The following is a 16490-nucleotide window of genomic DNA, read 5'->3' as shown; positions in this document are numbered from 1 at the left end:
GGAATAATATAGATACTCAAATTATAAAAGAAAAAGCATGCATTCAGCATGCTTTGAAGCCATTAGAATTCAAAAACATGCTGAACTTCTCTCTTCTCTGTTCTGTTCACTAGGATATAAGGGTATGCACATGTTTTAGGATCATACCAAAAAAAAGAAACTGGCTGTGCTTCAGCTGCTTTAGATCAGAGTTGTCCAAGGAACTTGCAGGCTCTGTAGGTAGAATTTAGCTGCTAGATTCTGCACTGTGACTTCAATTAGAGGGATAGGACAATAAGCATGACAAGCAGCAAGAAGCTTCAAAAAAAAAAAGACAGTATTTGTTGAAACTGGGATACTTTAAATAAGTAAAAAGTACATTGGTCATTAAAGAAGTCACATGTTAACTAGTCTGAAGCATTCCCAGTGAATGCCAGTCTGCAAGAGTGAGTTTCTAAGACAGTCTAGAAAGCCAGTATCCCCTTTCAAAAACCTGATCTTAAAACTTCTCAGAAAAGCTTAGGCTTTGCTGAACATCCAAAACGTCAAAGGCTCCCACACATCCAATCACAACTTGAAACTCAAGTTCTTAGACACATTCCACCTGCCATCCTAAAAGGACAGAAATTCTGACACTACAGTTCTCCCTCATTATTCTCATTACAAACTAAAGAGAGGATAGAGACACACAACTTTCCAAACATGTAAACTGTCCATCTCAAAGTCTACGTTTCTAATATCATGAAGGAATTGCAGGTTTCTGTGAACAAAAATGGTGCAACAGTAATGGAGCCTTATCCAGAGAAATGCTAAAACATCTTTGCTACTATTCTTTCCTTTGTCAGAGCTCAGCACCTGACAGACTGTCTCTGAAAGGAGATGAGGTTGGTGTTCATAATTGTTATAACTACTCCAAAACAAAATCTGACTAATTAAGGTATTCCAAAGCTGAGCATTTCAAAAGCTCCTATCACTAAATGAATCCTAAGAACTCCCCGAGATCAACAGCCAAGAAAGCAACAACACAACTTAAATACTATACTACCAATGTTAATTCAGACATTTACATTTTCTTATACAAACATTGGATATCTATGCTTATAAACTTTCTTGGACCCACAACCATAGTTAACAACCATTCTCCAATTAATTATTTTTTTTTTGTCCACACCTTATACACAAGCAGTAACAAACCAACAGAAGTACATCTCACTTTATTTCAAAAAGATTTTTTCTTTATAAAATGCATTGCATAACTAAAAAGTGACCAATTAAAAAACAAGTGCTCCAGAAAAGCACTATCCAGTTAATTTAGAGAATAAGGTTTCTGAGCTTTCCCTTGATCAACTACGATCCTGAAAAAGAAATCATAATCTCATTTTGCTTTAAAGTAACTCTTGACCTTTTGCCAGGACTTTGTAGAAAATATAAGCTAGTATTACAAGTTAAGGCAACCTCATCATTGCTAAGTACATATAACATCACACAAAAACTAAAACTTACATCTCAAAAATATTTTAAAGCAATTCTAAAACTGAAGAAAACAAATATAATTTCACAAGTAAAAGAGCAGTCATATTACCAAACAGAAAAAAAAAAATCAGTATTGCAGCAATATTTCCTAGGTGGACCTGACTAACCATCTCCATATATATCCCAGGCATCTTGCAAACTAAATTAAACTGAGAAGATAACAAATGCATCAGAGTGGATAAAAATATAATAAACACCATAACAGACACAGGTGGGAGAACATATGTTGTCTTTGGAAGTGATACACAGGCTGGTTGCCTCACCCTCTCTGAGGGGTGAGCAACCCACTCTTTTCTGTTAGTCATCCTTCAAAGGTCTACAAGAATCATCTTTCTAAAGCAAGAAAATCACCTTGAGCATTCTTTTACAAAAACATGCATGCTGAATAGGTAATTCTCTAAATATCGGGTATATTTGACATTCTAAGATGGCTGAATGTGCTCACTTGATATTTGGCTGCTAAGAACGTAGGCCACCCCTTCCCTTGCCATCTTTCTACAGCCTTTGGAGCAGGTAAGAGATAGGAGGGGCAACTGGCATGGATAATTAATTATATCTTACATCACCGTTCATCAGAATTTGCCCCAGAATTTGTCTACCAGTAGGTTAGGGGGGTTGAAGAACCACCCATAGAATAAAAGAGGTGGTGAGATGAGTCACCTCCAAATGCAGCTTAACCACAAGAGAGAGTATCATAAGTATAATGAGTATAAGGTATTCAACCACTAACAGAAGGTAAAAGGAGGTCAATGCTCAGGAAAACCAGAGACACACAATTTTGAAGGTTAGGAACTCCATTTTGCAGAGTAGGATCGGAAAGAACAAAAGATGCCTTTGCATGCCAACTTTCTCCTTCATGCTTGGGAAGGAGGGAAACCATTTCAGTAACTAACTGGATCCTCTGCCTACTGGAAAAAGGGATGCATCAGTTTAAGACAGAAGACACTTTCTACTCATACACCCATCTTCATGGTATAGGAATAAAAAAAGCATATAATCTCAATGCTAGAGAGTGAGGAAGAAAAATAAGACGGTATCATGTTCCATATTCAGGAGACAGCACATCAGCTTAGGTACCTTACCAACTGAGCAGGATTAAAACAGGAGCTGTTTTAAAGATAATGGCAGCCAACTCTCCTCCAAATCTGTCTAAACACACTTTCTCCAACACAGAAACAACCTTTCAATCCTCAGCACTACCCTTCAAAATTATTTACTTCCAACTGTTTTCTGGAGTCAGTATTTTTACCATCTACTCTCTCAAGCAAACAAATGGCATTTATGACAGAATGACAAGGACAACTGTCCACATACTTGCTTTCGCTTTCACTAGCAAAGCATCTCCTTCCCCTTGCATTTGAAATTTTAGTGGTGATAAAAGAAAATGTCTATTTGAAGACACAGTACAAATGAACTAGCACTACAAAAAAAAAAAAAAACCACCACCACACACAAAACACACACACACACACACAAAATAAGAGGTCTCTCAGTTTTTCACTGGATGATCTACCCAACCCAGCCCTGAGTGCACTTGTGAGACATACAGCAAGATACAGCACACAGTTTCTCCATAGTTTAAACATCTAGTTTCAACCTGAACTGCGAAGCCATAAGCTTCTGGGACTTCATTTGGAAGAAGAAACTATGGTCGCTTCCCTCTCAAGACAGAAAGTCAGCCTCACGCAGTTTCCTTTAGGAAAAGTGAAATTGCTAACTCACCTTGATGCCTTTGAAAACTGTAATACATAGAGCTTTCACACAAAAAATAACAGTAACAGAAGGGTTTCTTTTAAAGCACTGAAGAGGTATGGAGAGAGTTATTTTCACACACACCCCTAAACCCAGTCACCCACGAAGCCAAGACCTAGACTGAAGAGTTTCTTACATCAAGAAACTGTAACAAAGATTTTCCCACATAAACATACTCCTTAAGGGAACTGGAGAAACTTACCATTACACACTCCCCGCGTGCAAAAGCAGACCCTAAAAAGGCACCTTTTCCTCTTCATACACAGTAACAGGAAGAAACGGGGAAACGCACCGCTCAAGCAGGAGAGACTGTGAAGGGATAAGGGCTACGGCAGCCTCTGCTCTTCCACAGAACAGGTAAAGAAAATACCAAGCCGGCACTAGCAGCAAAGCAAGATGGCAAACCGCCCGACCCCGGGAGGCGGCGGCGGGGCGCTGAGGAGAAGCGGCTGGCGAACGGACCCCATCCCGGGAACGCCCGCGCGGGCTCCCGTGAGGAGGAGGACGACAGCGGCCGTTGGGCTGCGCGAGCGGCGGCAGGCACGCGCCAGCGCCCGCCCTCGGGTAGCTGAGCGAGGTGGGGCGTTCCCGCCCGCCGAGGAGGGAGGGGAGGGGCGGGGCGGCGCTGCCCGCCCGCAGTCAGCGCCAGAGGAAAGCCAGCCCTGCCCGCCGGCCTCCGCGTCGCGGGCGGCTCGCTCCGAGGTGCACGGAGCCTGCCTTTCGCCCGAGGGATTGCTTTAGGGGCCCCTGTAGAGACGCAGGTAGGGGGTGGACGCGCTGCTCTGACACGGCCGTCTGTGGGGGGAGCTGGGCCAGGAAGATGATGGGGCTTCCTCAGTGGTCGCTGAGGAGAAGCGAAGCTGGAAGGACAGTCCCAACTCCCCCCCGCCCCTGGGACTGGAAAAGGACCCACCGTAGGGCCGCGGGAGGTCTCTCCCCGAGCCCTGGAAAGCGCAGCTGGACCAAGACTGTGGAGTTTCACGGTTTCCCTGAGGTGGGAGGAGGGCGGGAACGGATCTCCGCAGCATCTTCCCTCAGAGCAGGGAGGCCAGGAGGCTGGCGGGGGTGGGGGCAGGCATGAGACGGAGGATCTTTTCTGTCCTCGACTTCGCCACAGGGAAATGAAGTACCAGGGGAGAAGCGACTTGGTGGAGGGGAGGGGGAAACCTTCCCCCCTTCCCCGCCCTTCGAAGGCGGGGGAGCCGGGGAAAGGCCTGCTCTCGGTGGAGCTGCCGGGAAGGGGCTGCGTACGAGGCGGCCGCCCGGGGCATGCACATGAGGGACGGGGGCACAGGAATAGGAAATTAAAAAAAAAAAGAAACAAATCCCAAACAAACAAACGGTTAAGCGAAACCACTGATTTAAAAAGCCAACCAGAAAACTAACCCTGACAAGTGGGATTTGCCCTGCTCTTCACTGCACTTATTGGCCGTGCTTATTTGCAACGAGCTTGTATCTGCCAATGCAAGTGGTTGGTTGGTGTGTCCATCAAAAGGGAAATATCAATTCGCTGCTAAGGGAGTAGATTCCCATCCATCACAAGGCTTAGCAGGTAGCCGCCTAGAAATCAATCATACACTAATAAAAAAAATATATATATATATATTCCTTCCTCATCACATTACTGCTCTAGCACTCTCAGCAAAATATGTATGTATCCTTGATGAATATATGCATGAATTTTATCATATGCATCACTCTTGTCCAACCTAAAATGATCTTTAAAAAAAAATTAAAACCACCCAGCATCATAAACGAGGAACCCCACTAAGTATTCATTAATTATATAACTGCAAAATAATACCCTGTTAGTTTCTGCTTTCCATTCGCCAGCCACTACAAGGGAACAGAAGTCTCCCACCTTTTTCCTGACATGATTTTTAAAACACCAAACATTATCCAGTATTTAAGTACAAAGCCAGGAATTTACAAAGCTCATCAGTCCTATTCTAGAAAACTTCAACAACAATAATATTTTTAAACACTTGTCACAAAAAATGAGACTCCTATGGCTGCTTTTAGGAGAAATTGCAAGAGAGGTTTCTGGTTGACGATTCTGTAGGGAGAGGCACTCTGTTACCAGAATAAGATGTGCACTTGGTCCCATTTATTACAATGTATTTCTAAAGCAATATAAAAAGCCTGTTCTGCAAATTCATTTCCAGTTTCAGCTACCAGACAGTTGAAGAAAGCAATACATAGCCATTTCCTTAATCACAATAAATTTACAGTAATGTATTACAGCCATATTCTTGTTTAAGCTTCTCACCTTTCAAATCATTGCATCTGTCTTTCGTCCTCACATGGATTTTACAACATCACGTTTAGCTGACATCTCGTTTGCGCGGAGGAAGGAGGCAGCAGGGAGAGCCGGAGCAACCGAACCCCCTACAAGGGGAGGAAGAGAGGGAACCTGCTGCAGTCGGGGGAGGCTTGTGTGCTCCTGTCCCTTGTCTTTCCGTCCCTCAGCGAGTCTCCCTCAGTCAGCTGCGAGCCTTGCTGTCTGGGTTGCCAGTCCCTGACTCAACATTCCCAGCATTCCCGAGGAGCTGGGGCTTCATCGGCGGCGGGCGGCCTGCCGCCGGGGGCAGCAGCAAGCGCTCTGACAGCAGGCAGCAGCAGCACACGTACTGCAAGCCCATGGATTTCTCTGAGCATTTGTCTCTGTCCATTCATTGCAAACCCATGGGTTCCAGTCCCTACCCAGTAAACGTCTGAAAGGAAAGTGTGTTAGTCATTGTGAAGTAGCCTAAAAATACACCGATGTCTGCGTAAAACTGCAGAGGCAAAATTGCTTTCATGTCCCTGTTCACCGAAGGCCAAAAATGTTCAAAGCCAGGTGTTTAAGAACATGATATCTAAAATTCACTACTATATGTGCATACATACACAGGTGAAAAAAAATTAAATGTGTGTTTTCCCTTAAGCGTAAAAGTAGTTAAGATGACATACGTATTTATTTGGGGGTTAAAAAAAAAATACTATGCAGGAAAAGAGCAGGAGATTAGCTGCTATGTGAAGCCTGAAAGCCTTTTTCATCAGAAAACTGTAAACTGCATTTAAAATTACTCCTAAGATTTTATTTATTTAGTTTTGTGTTAAGGAGACTAAGGGAAACTTCTATAAATATCACTGACTTCTCATGCTAAGAAATGAGTGGTTTTCCTCTTCTATATTTCCCGCTCTTCTCAAAATTTATATTTTGAGTTTAATTGCTCTTGATACAATTTTAACGGATCGTCCTCAATCTTTAGCTTCCAGGCAATCTCATATCTTACCATACATACAATTTCACAAATGTATTTTATCTGCCTCTTCTTAACCTCATTGCTGTAACAATGTTTTGAAGAAGCACTTCAGATGTGGAGTAGTTTTACTGTAATCTGTATTTTATTCCTCTCTTGCTCATGTATGCACATGCCACATTATCAGTAAGAACAGCTTTTATGGAATTTCTATTAAAAATGATATCAAATTAAATTGATTTCAATCAATCATGTCTAAAACTAACATAATCCCTTCATTGCTGTATTTGAACTCTCCAAAGCCAGTTGAAATAGTTTGCTGACATGAATATTTATTCAGAGATGCAAATACTCAAACCAATGCTAGAATGCGATTCACAGTAAAAAGTACAGCAGTTTTTTATTTCCCCAAGAACAGGACATACTCCTACTTTAATATCTCAGATTAATTACAATATTTTTTCCAAGTTCATAGTAATGGGACAAACCATGATTAAAATTAAAACTTCAGTTGCTTTTCAAATCTGCATACTTAATTGAGCACATTTCTGTTAAAATAGTTACAAAACTGTGGAAGTTATGGGCAGAGAAAATCTGTTCCTGTAGAAATTGACAAGGACGGATATGGTTTTGTATACAAATAATTTCACTTGGTCTAAAAAGCAAACAGAAAGTACTCTTGAAGAGTTAGCAAGTCTGCATTTGTAAGAAAATGCATGAACACTACAAAATGTGGGTCACTTCACTGAATGCTTCAAAGCACAAGTAGTGTGCATTTTCAAAAGTTTAGTGTTTAATTTAGATTCAGTGTGCAATAATAACATTTTACAGACCTATCTCGGTATTGCTAATACCAGTTCTTTCTCAGTACTGTTAGTGATGACAGGACTTTTGTTCTAAGTGTTGTCAGTTGCTGACAGTTTTTTAAACAACATATCACCCCATCCCTGTCTATGTGAAAAGATGGGAACATCAGGTTCTGCTTTATCTTTTTGTGACTCATTCACTGGCAGAGGTTATGGTCCTTGTGATAGCCTGCAAAAGCCAGGATCATTCTGACAAAAGACCAGTAGCCTAAGAATCCTCTTTCCAAGGAAAAATCATTGTAGGAAGACACCACAGAGTTACCGTAAGGTTGCAACAATATTGCAATGAATTAAGCTTGGTATCATTGAATAAAAAGTTTCTAGTAGAATTAATCATACACTGTCTTGGAGCAGTAGACCATCTGCGGGGGGGAGCGGGGGGGGAGTGCTGTGGGTATTACTAGTGCCAAAGAACAGAATATACCCGCTGTGGACAAAACCATTTGGTGTAGAGCTTTGTGAAAAAAAATATTTTGCCAAATTGTATTCAAAAAGACTTATTAGAAAAATGTGCAGCTCAAGTAAAAGGGAAAAAAAATAATCAGAATTTTACAGCTAATCTACTTATTGTATTAGTAGAAACAACATCCATGCAAACAACCTCAGGGTCACATAATCCAAACCCTTCAATAATATTCATTCCCTACATTCAAGACAATGCTGGAATAATAACAATAGTATGTACTTAAGACTGACTTTTTATGCAGCTGATGAAAGTTCTCATTTCGGTCTAATCACAGGAACATCTGTGTCATCTTTCCTGTCATGATGCAGGTGGGCACCATTAAGCATAAAAAGAAGAGAGCCAGATCATGTGAGTAACTAGCACTTTTTTTTTTCTTTTGTTATAAGAGGTTCTGATGCATTACTAGACATATCTTTCAGCCAACTATTAGAAGGAAGCAGCCTGTTGTAAAACTTAAACCAGTATTTATAATATGTGTCATGTGATACTATATCTAAGACTTGCACTTTTTAATAGTTTCTACCTTCAGATATATTTTTGGCTACCGTACATTTGTTTGTTTTCTGAAATTGTTTTTTTTATGAAAAGTTTTCTGACTTAAAAATGCATCATGTTCATATTTATTTCTGCTTATATTGCACATTAGGATCTGTGAAAACCCCACTGAAATTAATGACTTTTTTTTTTAAATTTATTTACATGAGAGTAAGTTAGACCTTAAACAATTAAAATATAGATGAAATACAGATTTAAAAGTCTGCTATTTTCCTCAGACTATGCTATGTTGATTTTGGAAACATGAAAGTGTAAAACATACTCTTATTATAATTTTTCTGTTTAATTATTCTATGTATAAATAATTCAAAATAACTTTAGAAAACATATAATGTTACTGATTGTCTTCTGCTCCCGTGCCTCCCTTTATCCTTCCCAGCTCTCTTCTCTTCTTACCTGTAGCAATAACACTTTGGCAGCAGCTAGCTCCCTTTCATATTTTGGTGAAGATGTATGCTGTTTAGTGCTTCATTTTTTTTAAAAACAGAAATACAAATAGAAATGGAGCTCAGTCACTGCTGCTGCATAAATGAGAGCAAGCAACAGTAGGTGTGTGCTTTAAAAACTGAGGAAAGTGCATTTTATCTTTAATCCATTGAACCTGGCCCTGATGTATTCATCTGTGCTTTCCTAGTGGCAGAGTTGCTTTCAACTTTCATTTTCTGTTACAGAAGCCAAGTCAAGAACATGATAAAATAGTCTACTTTTTAATAAAAATTTTAAAATTAATTGTAAAAAATAATTTTGGTAGTACAGTAATATATGAAAACCTGAATAACTTTCTCACAAAAATACAGCACAAATAGAAACAACACAAAGACATGAAAATTATTAGAAGCGTGGGAGCTTCTGAAGAAGAAATAAGAGATGATCATGCCAGTCAGCCCCTGTTTTTTGATAGTAAAAAACAGAAATACATAAAATTATGCTAGATTAGACTATTATCAAGAAGCGGAATCAGTAATTCTGTTTACCCTATGTTGCGGTATAAAGCAAATAAATGTGACAGTAGTCTCCTTCATAAAGTTTAAGTGATTATTCCATTCACAAGCACTTTTAAATTTAGTTATAATTCTCCAGTAGAAGTCACTATTACAAGATATAACCGAGATGGTGTTGTTTAAATAATATTCAAAGAAAAGATTTAAGGGATATATTTATTTTTTGAAAAAGAAAGTAACTCATAATGGATGATGGGGCTCTTTATTCATATTAATACCTTACTCCCAGCAAGGATCAAATGAGAAAGTTACTTTCCTACTGCAAGTTCTTCCCAACAGGTAAGGTCCAGAAAGAAGAAAATTAGTGGAACTGTACAAGAAAATTACTTTCACGTGAAGTACACTGATATCTCTGGAAGAAAAGAAAAAAAACCCAAAAAACCAAAAACAACCCTAAATTCTGCATGATTTATATACTGAAGGTTCCAGAAAAAAACCCGTTGCATTTACCATGATGTGGTGATTAGATTTGGGGTGAGCACTTGACCAAAACAAGCAAACAAAAACCTCCAAACAAAATCATTGAAACAAAATTAATTTTTTCTGTTGATTTCAGAATTAGGTCCTATTAGTTTAGTCCACGGAGGTGTTGCACCTTTCAGTCAATAATTTGTAGGACTGCTCTATTTCTGCTTTATAGGTTCAGATATCCACCTACAGATCTGTCAAACTGAATCATAAAATAGTTTCCACCAAATGTTATTTTCCTTCTTTACTTTTCCTCATGACAACTCACCAATCAAAGTCTGCTGTCTTGGTTTTCAAAATCATTAGTATAATTTATTTATTTTTAATCTAACAGTGACACACGCTTTACAGAGGATGAGAAAATGTTACTTGAATATACATGAACGCACAATATGCTATTGTGGAATTCATTATAATGTATAGTTATGCAAAAACAAACAAGGAAAGTATATTCTTTTTTGTAATTGCATAATTTAAGCAATTTATTATGTACTGCACTGCTAATCTATTCAGGATAGAAATAAAGCTACTCTAGCACATGCAGTTAATTTCATTCTTGCAAATAGAGCAAAAATATCAAAATTATTTAATAGTAAATATACCTAGCGCACAGAAATTCTTCAGCGGCCACATCTCAAAATAGGGCCATTAATAGGCTTTTACATCAATGGTACAATGTATTTCAGAGAATATTAAAGAAGAAGAACTTTTATTGACATAAATAGAACATATTAAAAGCGTTTCTTGGAAAAATTACAACTGCTACCACTGTTGTAAATGTGACTATACTAGAGCTGCTTCTAAATGAGCACTGACTAGTAAACTCTTAGATGCTAGTTGATTTTTTTAAAGCATTTTAGACAATTCAGAGATAAAGTCTAACTGACTTTTCAGTAAGGCTTAAGCTTCAAATGCCTATTTCATTCATGAAAAGTAAATCTAGATACTGAAACTTTTACTTACAAGCATCAACATGAGGCATTTAATCTGAAGGCAACTGAGGTTCCCCTCTCAATTCTCCAGTTACAGGAAAGTGAGATCTCCTTCCCTACTTACGATCTCAACCACTACACTGAAGTTGGCAGGTACAAACAAAATCAGGATGGTAGGACTGCTCACACCCAGTACACCATCTTTTCTCAGCAGAGCTACAGGGCAGCTGTTCAGTAAGGGAACATTTTACTGGTGACATAATGTCCTCCAATTTTAAACAGCTGGGTACTGAAGCCCGAGTTACTGCCTTTATCACATTCACAGGATGGAAGCACTTGGGCAGGAACCAAACTACTTAAGGTGGAGCTAGAAACTTGATCCACAAGAGTACTCCCAAAATGGAATCAAATTTCTATAGTGAATAGCTCCTCACTAGATCAAATAAATTAAGGATCGTAGTGAAAAGCAATAGCCTTCCATGACCGCTTCAAAACCAAAAGTGGATATATACAAGGTAGTAGAATATCAGACTGACAACGAACCTGCAGATGCCTCTCTACTTTTGCGCTCATTGTGGATTCTGTTGAGGAACTGCATGTCCAACAGAACAGCAAGTATAATATGCCTGACCATGGATGGCCAATCCAGCTCACACTAATGCTAGCTACCAGCTAATAACTGACATTACACAGAAAGCATGAGGTTCACGCAACTGATGTTTATGACAAGAGGACTTGATAGTCTTCTATCTGTTACTTTATCTAAACATGCTGAAGCAGATTTATAGAACTATTGTTTTGACAGGGTCACACTATATCCACTTCATAATACTCCATATGATCACACAAAGTATAAATTTATGGGGAATTAAGTTTGATTTAGTTTATATATTACTGTAGACAATTTACAAGGTGTTTTTATGGATGCTTTTACACATATACTAGTACTCCTCCTTGGTATTTTTGCATGAAAACAAAAAACACTCCACAAGCTCCCCAGTGAAAAACTATGATACAAAGGCGCAGGTTCTCTCAATCTTCAACTTCACTACAAAGTCCCAGAAACTTTAAGAAAAAAATGTGAATACTATGAGCTGTGCTTCACTCTATAGCTAAAACATCATTTTTCCTGGTTTTGTGGTTCGTCTGTAGTTATGCAATATTTTATGCCATCCCAACATTCTTTTAAAATTAATTTTAAATGTATTTGTTATACACAAAGTTATACTATGTAAAAAAATACCTGGAGAACACAAGAATGTTAGATTTCTATCTGTACCAATATATTTTTTGCTTCATGCAGAACTTAAAGACAGGTATTAAGGAATACTACATTTCAGTAACCGATTAGTCGTCGTATACTCCATGATCTTCATTGAAATAGTCTTAAGGTCATTGTCCCATTTTCTTAGCATTGTAGTGATAACTTACAAAAAGATCCCATAACCATTGGATTTTACTTTTGTTATCAAGATTCTTATCAGTGCTGTAACACAGAATAACTAATGGCATATGCTATTCTGAATAATTAATTTATGTTCTGGTCTTTAATATTTTTATATGTTCTTTGTAAATATTATTTAATATTTTTATTCTTTAGTATTTTTTTATTTATTCTTTAATGGTTTTCTATTTTAATATTCTTTAATATTTTTATATGTTGTTTCACATGGGCACTAGTGATACAGCCAGGAGCAGCCTGAGGAATATCAAGCAGGATTATAGAGCCCTGGGAGGTCCGGGACTCTGGGGCACAGGTAGTTTTTTCATAGGGCCAACTGGATCTGGCAAATCAACAAATGGCTACAGGACTCGTGCCACAGCCAGGGGTTTGGCTACTCAGACCATAGGATTTGCTTTGCGAAATCTGGTCTACTGGGGCCTGATAAGGGTCCACTTGTGAGAGAAAGGGAAGAGTATCTTCAGTCAGAGGCTTTCGAAGCTCGTGAAGAGGGGGAGGGGAACCTCAATCCATCCCACTCCTACCAGTATGATGCCAATGCCAGTCATAGATGGCCAGAGTCTGGAGAAGGGTAGCAGGTCAACAGGAGAGTACCTGGAGTGCAGCACAAAGGAATACCAGCCACTCCAGCCAGTAAATTATCTGCATCAGGGCCCCAGCTCAAACGGCTCTATGCAAACACACACATCATGGGGAATAAACAGGAGTTAGAGATGTCTGCATGTCTGCCTTATTGGCCTCATGGAGACGTGGTGGGATGACTCCTATGAGTGGAGTATTGGAATGGAAGGATACAGGATCTTCAGGAAGGACAGGCAGGGGAGATGAGGAGGGGGTGTCGCCCTCTATGTCAGTGACCAGCTGGAGTGCATGGAGCTTCGCCTGGGGATGGATGAGAAGCCAACAAAGAGCTTATGGGTCAGGATTAAAGGGAGGGCAGGGACAGGTGATGTTACAGTGGGGATCTGCTACAGGCCACCCCACCAGGAAGACCAAGTGGATGAGGCCCTCTATAGGCAGATGGGAGCAGCCTCACATTCGCAGGCCCTGGCCTGCATGAGGGACTTCAACCACCCTGATACCCATTAGAGAGACAGCACAGCAGGGCATAAGCAATCCAGGAGGTTCCTGGAATGCATCTTTGGTGAGTTCCTTCTCCAAGTGATAGAGGAACCAACGAGGAGAGGTGCCATGCTGGACCTTGTTCTCACCAACAAGGAGGGGCTGGTGGGGAATGTGAAGCTCCAGGGCAGCCTGGGCTGCAGTGACCATGAGATGGCGGAGTTCAAGATCCTTAGGGCAGTGAGGACGGCGCACAGTAAGGTCGCTACTCCGGAGTGCAGGAGAGCAGACTTTGGCCTCTTCAGGGATCTGTTTGGCAGAGTATGCACCAAGAAGTGCTTCCTGAACCTGTTTAATTTACTAGCATAAATGTAACAATAGGTGAAATTCTTTCTATCTATCTGGTTGATTCTCAAGACATTCTTTTCCTCTGCCTACAGAAGGATCTAATGATTAAGTTATCCTCAGAACTTGAAATGTGCATTTAAAAAAGCCTATTTCGGTATTGATGATTGCAGATGAAATGCCTTCCTTTGTTAGGGGCGTTTAGATCCAGGGATAAACTCAATATTGGGGGTTTTTTGCATTCATCCCCTAAGAGTTTCTGCTTTCTTCAGTGCTCCAGTCCCACTTTTACGTCCTATTCCACTAGTATAGTTTGTTGATTACCTTTCTGACTGAGAGCAATTTGTGATTTCAGTAATGGAAACACAACCACGTATTGTAACAGAAGAATTTACCTATATAACAATAATGGAGGTCTACATTAAATTGAACTGATGACTTTTTATTTCTTTATTAAGCCATATAGAAAAAAGAAAAAAGGAGATGGCTCAGAAGTTAAAATAGAGAAGGAGAAATATTTTCTAATTGTCAGCTTGACATTATATAATATTTCTCTACAAAAAGGTACAAAATGGCTGCTAATGTACAGGAATTCCTCCTTGTCAGTCTGGCACATCTATTTCTAGTGGACTGCAAATCTCAGCATATGCAGTCTGCAAGCCTGAATATGCCTGAGGTGTGACTGTGCAATGAGGGAGAAAGTGGCTCTCATAACATAGTTCTTGAAAATCCAAGGATTTTTTTTCTGTTATCACTTGATAAAATATTGTTTAGTGAGGAAAAATCAATAGGTGTTACTATGCCTAATCTCCTTTTTGATTTATGTGGGCTTTCTCATTGTTTAATTGACTTTGTTGTGCGAGTCAAATAAAAAAAATATTAAAAAATTTTTAAAAAAGAAAAAATACAGGAAAACATCAAACTTTAAAGCTTAGTGGAAAGAACTTATAATTTTGTTTCCAACCAATTCTGGTTATGGATTAAATATACCATAGCAACTCTAATTTCCACATATTTTTTTTTCTTTATCATTTAGACTTAATCTTAGGAAGAAAACTTATTTGAAGGTGCTGAAAGATGACAGAAACCTCAAAACATAGGAAGCAAAACTGAAGCCTATGAACAGCTGTTGCTCTACCCTTCCCTCACCTTTAAGAATGATGAAACATGTACGCTCCTGTCAATCCAATAGCTTTGAATAGCACAGTATTCTTTTAGCAGATGTGGAAAAAAAAGCGGAAGAAAACAATCATCTATGCTGAAGCCATACAGAAATGTTGAGGAGCAGATTCAGAACTCCCAGAAAAAAACGGGTCATAGAAACAAATAGAAGTATTGGTAAAATTCTGTAAATTGGTAAAATTAGTATGAAATTACTAACTAGAGGAAGAAATATCTATGCAAAAATTCTATAAATGTGTCAGTCATAAAGAAGGTAAGAGAAAAACAATGGAAAACCTCACAAATATAGCTTAATTCCATTGTATTAAAAACATTTCTTGCTCCTTCAGGATGTAAAACACCTATATACAAGTGAACTATAAACCAGAAGATTTTTCATGTTGGTATAAAAGAGTATTTTGCCATACAGTACTGAATTTATTCTGAAATTTTCAGGGCAATTGGAAAGCAAATATGTATAGCAAAAGGCAGACAGGCAAACCATATGTTACAATAGCAGCAGCCGCTGTGAAGGGGAGGATAAATGCATTAATCACTGAAGTATAGCTCAATTAAAAAAATTTATATAAACCATGGAAGATCAGACTACAATACGGAGAATGATTTCTTGATCCCTGAGCAGACTGTGCTACTACTGTGGTATGAGAACTGTGTATGACCATCTTTAATATGAATGGAGGAACCAGGGAGACACTGGGATAAAACAGGAGGCAGTAGTTATAACAGCAGTATTTTTAATACATTTCTTAACTTCTTATTTATACATACTTACATTTCTTTAGTCCTTATTTAAATGTACTTTGGATTTTCCAAAATATATTTTTATTTCCTGCATTCTCTTTTTTTTTAATACCTTGACCAAGCAGCTCTGAAGAGGAGTACATCTGAAAATGATCTGCAGCTACAACAATTAGTCTAAGAAAACGTTATTACCTCTCTGCACAAACCTTACCTCACGGGAAATATTTTTCCTGCTTCTTTCATGCAGCTAATGGGATTCATGTTTTTGGTGTTTAAGTACAGTTGCTGGTTTAGGATCTGAAACAGCACTATGGCCTGTGCTTGACAGACAGAAGGGTTAATTTAGAAATAGAAGGGAATCTGAGCAAAACTCTTTGTTGTCTTTAATAAGGAAAAAGATAGGAACCCAGGAGCATAACAAGAAAACAAAGTATTTTGGAAGTTGACGATTATTTAATTTATAATAGTTTACTATATTATAGTAAACTCCACTATATTAGTGGAGCAAAATGGTTCTTTACTTCTGTGTTCTTGTTACAGAGCAGAGATTATGGTGATCCACAATGTATTATAAGGAATAGAAGTGAAGAAAGAAGATCAGGCTTAAAAAGGATTTAGTTTGGCATAGCAGCAGGTACTCAGGAATGTAAGGTGAGTTCAGGTTGTTTGCACATAAAACCACTAGATCTTCAAGACCTTAATACTGGCTGTTAAGCGCACTCATTATTGAACTTTCATATCATATGCTTACTAATACTAAAGGTAAGGAAAAATGCCCAATAGCTGGTTACACTCTTTCTTTCAGGGCTCCTACCTGCAGTTTTCATGAGTTCTCTGTAAAGCAGGACATTAGGGTGTCCAAAGGCTATGAATCTTTGTTTCAGGTCCTTCTCAAACACTG

General features: G+C 38.9%; 1 protein-coding gene and 1 long non-coding RNA gene across 14 annotated transcripts in view; one reads left to right on the top strand and one right to left on the bottom strand.

Moving 5' to 3' along the window:
* The window catches only part of ERC2 (ELKS/RAB6-interacting/CAST family member 2), a 508713-nt gene extending 502932 nt beyond the window's left edge, over nt 1-5781 (bottom strand). For 12 of the 13 annotated variants that reach the window (XR_010072774.1, XR_010072776.1, XR_010072778.1 and 9 more), the window contains exon 1: nt 5534-5781. The gene's annotated coding sequence lies outside the window, so the exon portion shown is untranslated. Of the gene's footprint in view, nt 1-3466; nt 3786-5533 lie in introns of those variants that run through there. The other variant, XR_010072775.1, reaches the window with a different exon arrangement.
* Nucleotides 3909-16241, top strand: LOC134521482 (uncharacterized). Its single transcript, XR_010072786.1, has 3 exons — nt 3909-4025; nt 8116-8189; nt 16130-16241. It is a non-coding gene; the product is annotated as an uncharacterized LOC134521482 (long non-coding RNA).
* The last annotated feature ends 249 nt before the right edge of the window (nt 16242-16490 follow it).

This window comes from Chroicocephalus ridibundus, chromosome 10 (genome assembly GCF_963924245.1).
Source record: "Chroicocephalus ridibundus chromosome 10, bChrRid1.1, whole genome shotgun sequence".
Taxonomy (NCBI): domain Eukaryota; kingdom Metazoa; phylum Chordata; class Aves; order Charadriiformes; family Laridae; genus Chroicocephalus; species Chroicocephalus ridibundus.
The sequence above is the reverse complement of the archived record's forward strand: the minus strand, read 5'-3'. Positions and strand labels throughout refer to the sequence as shown.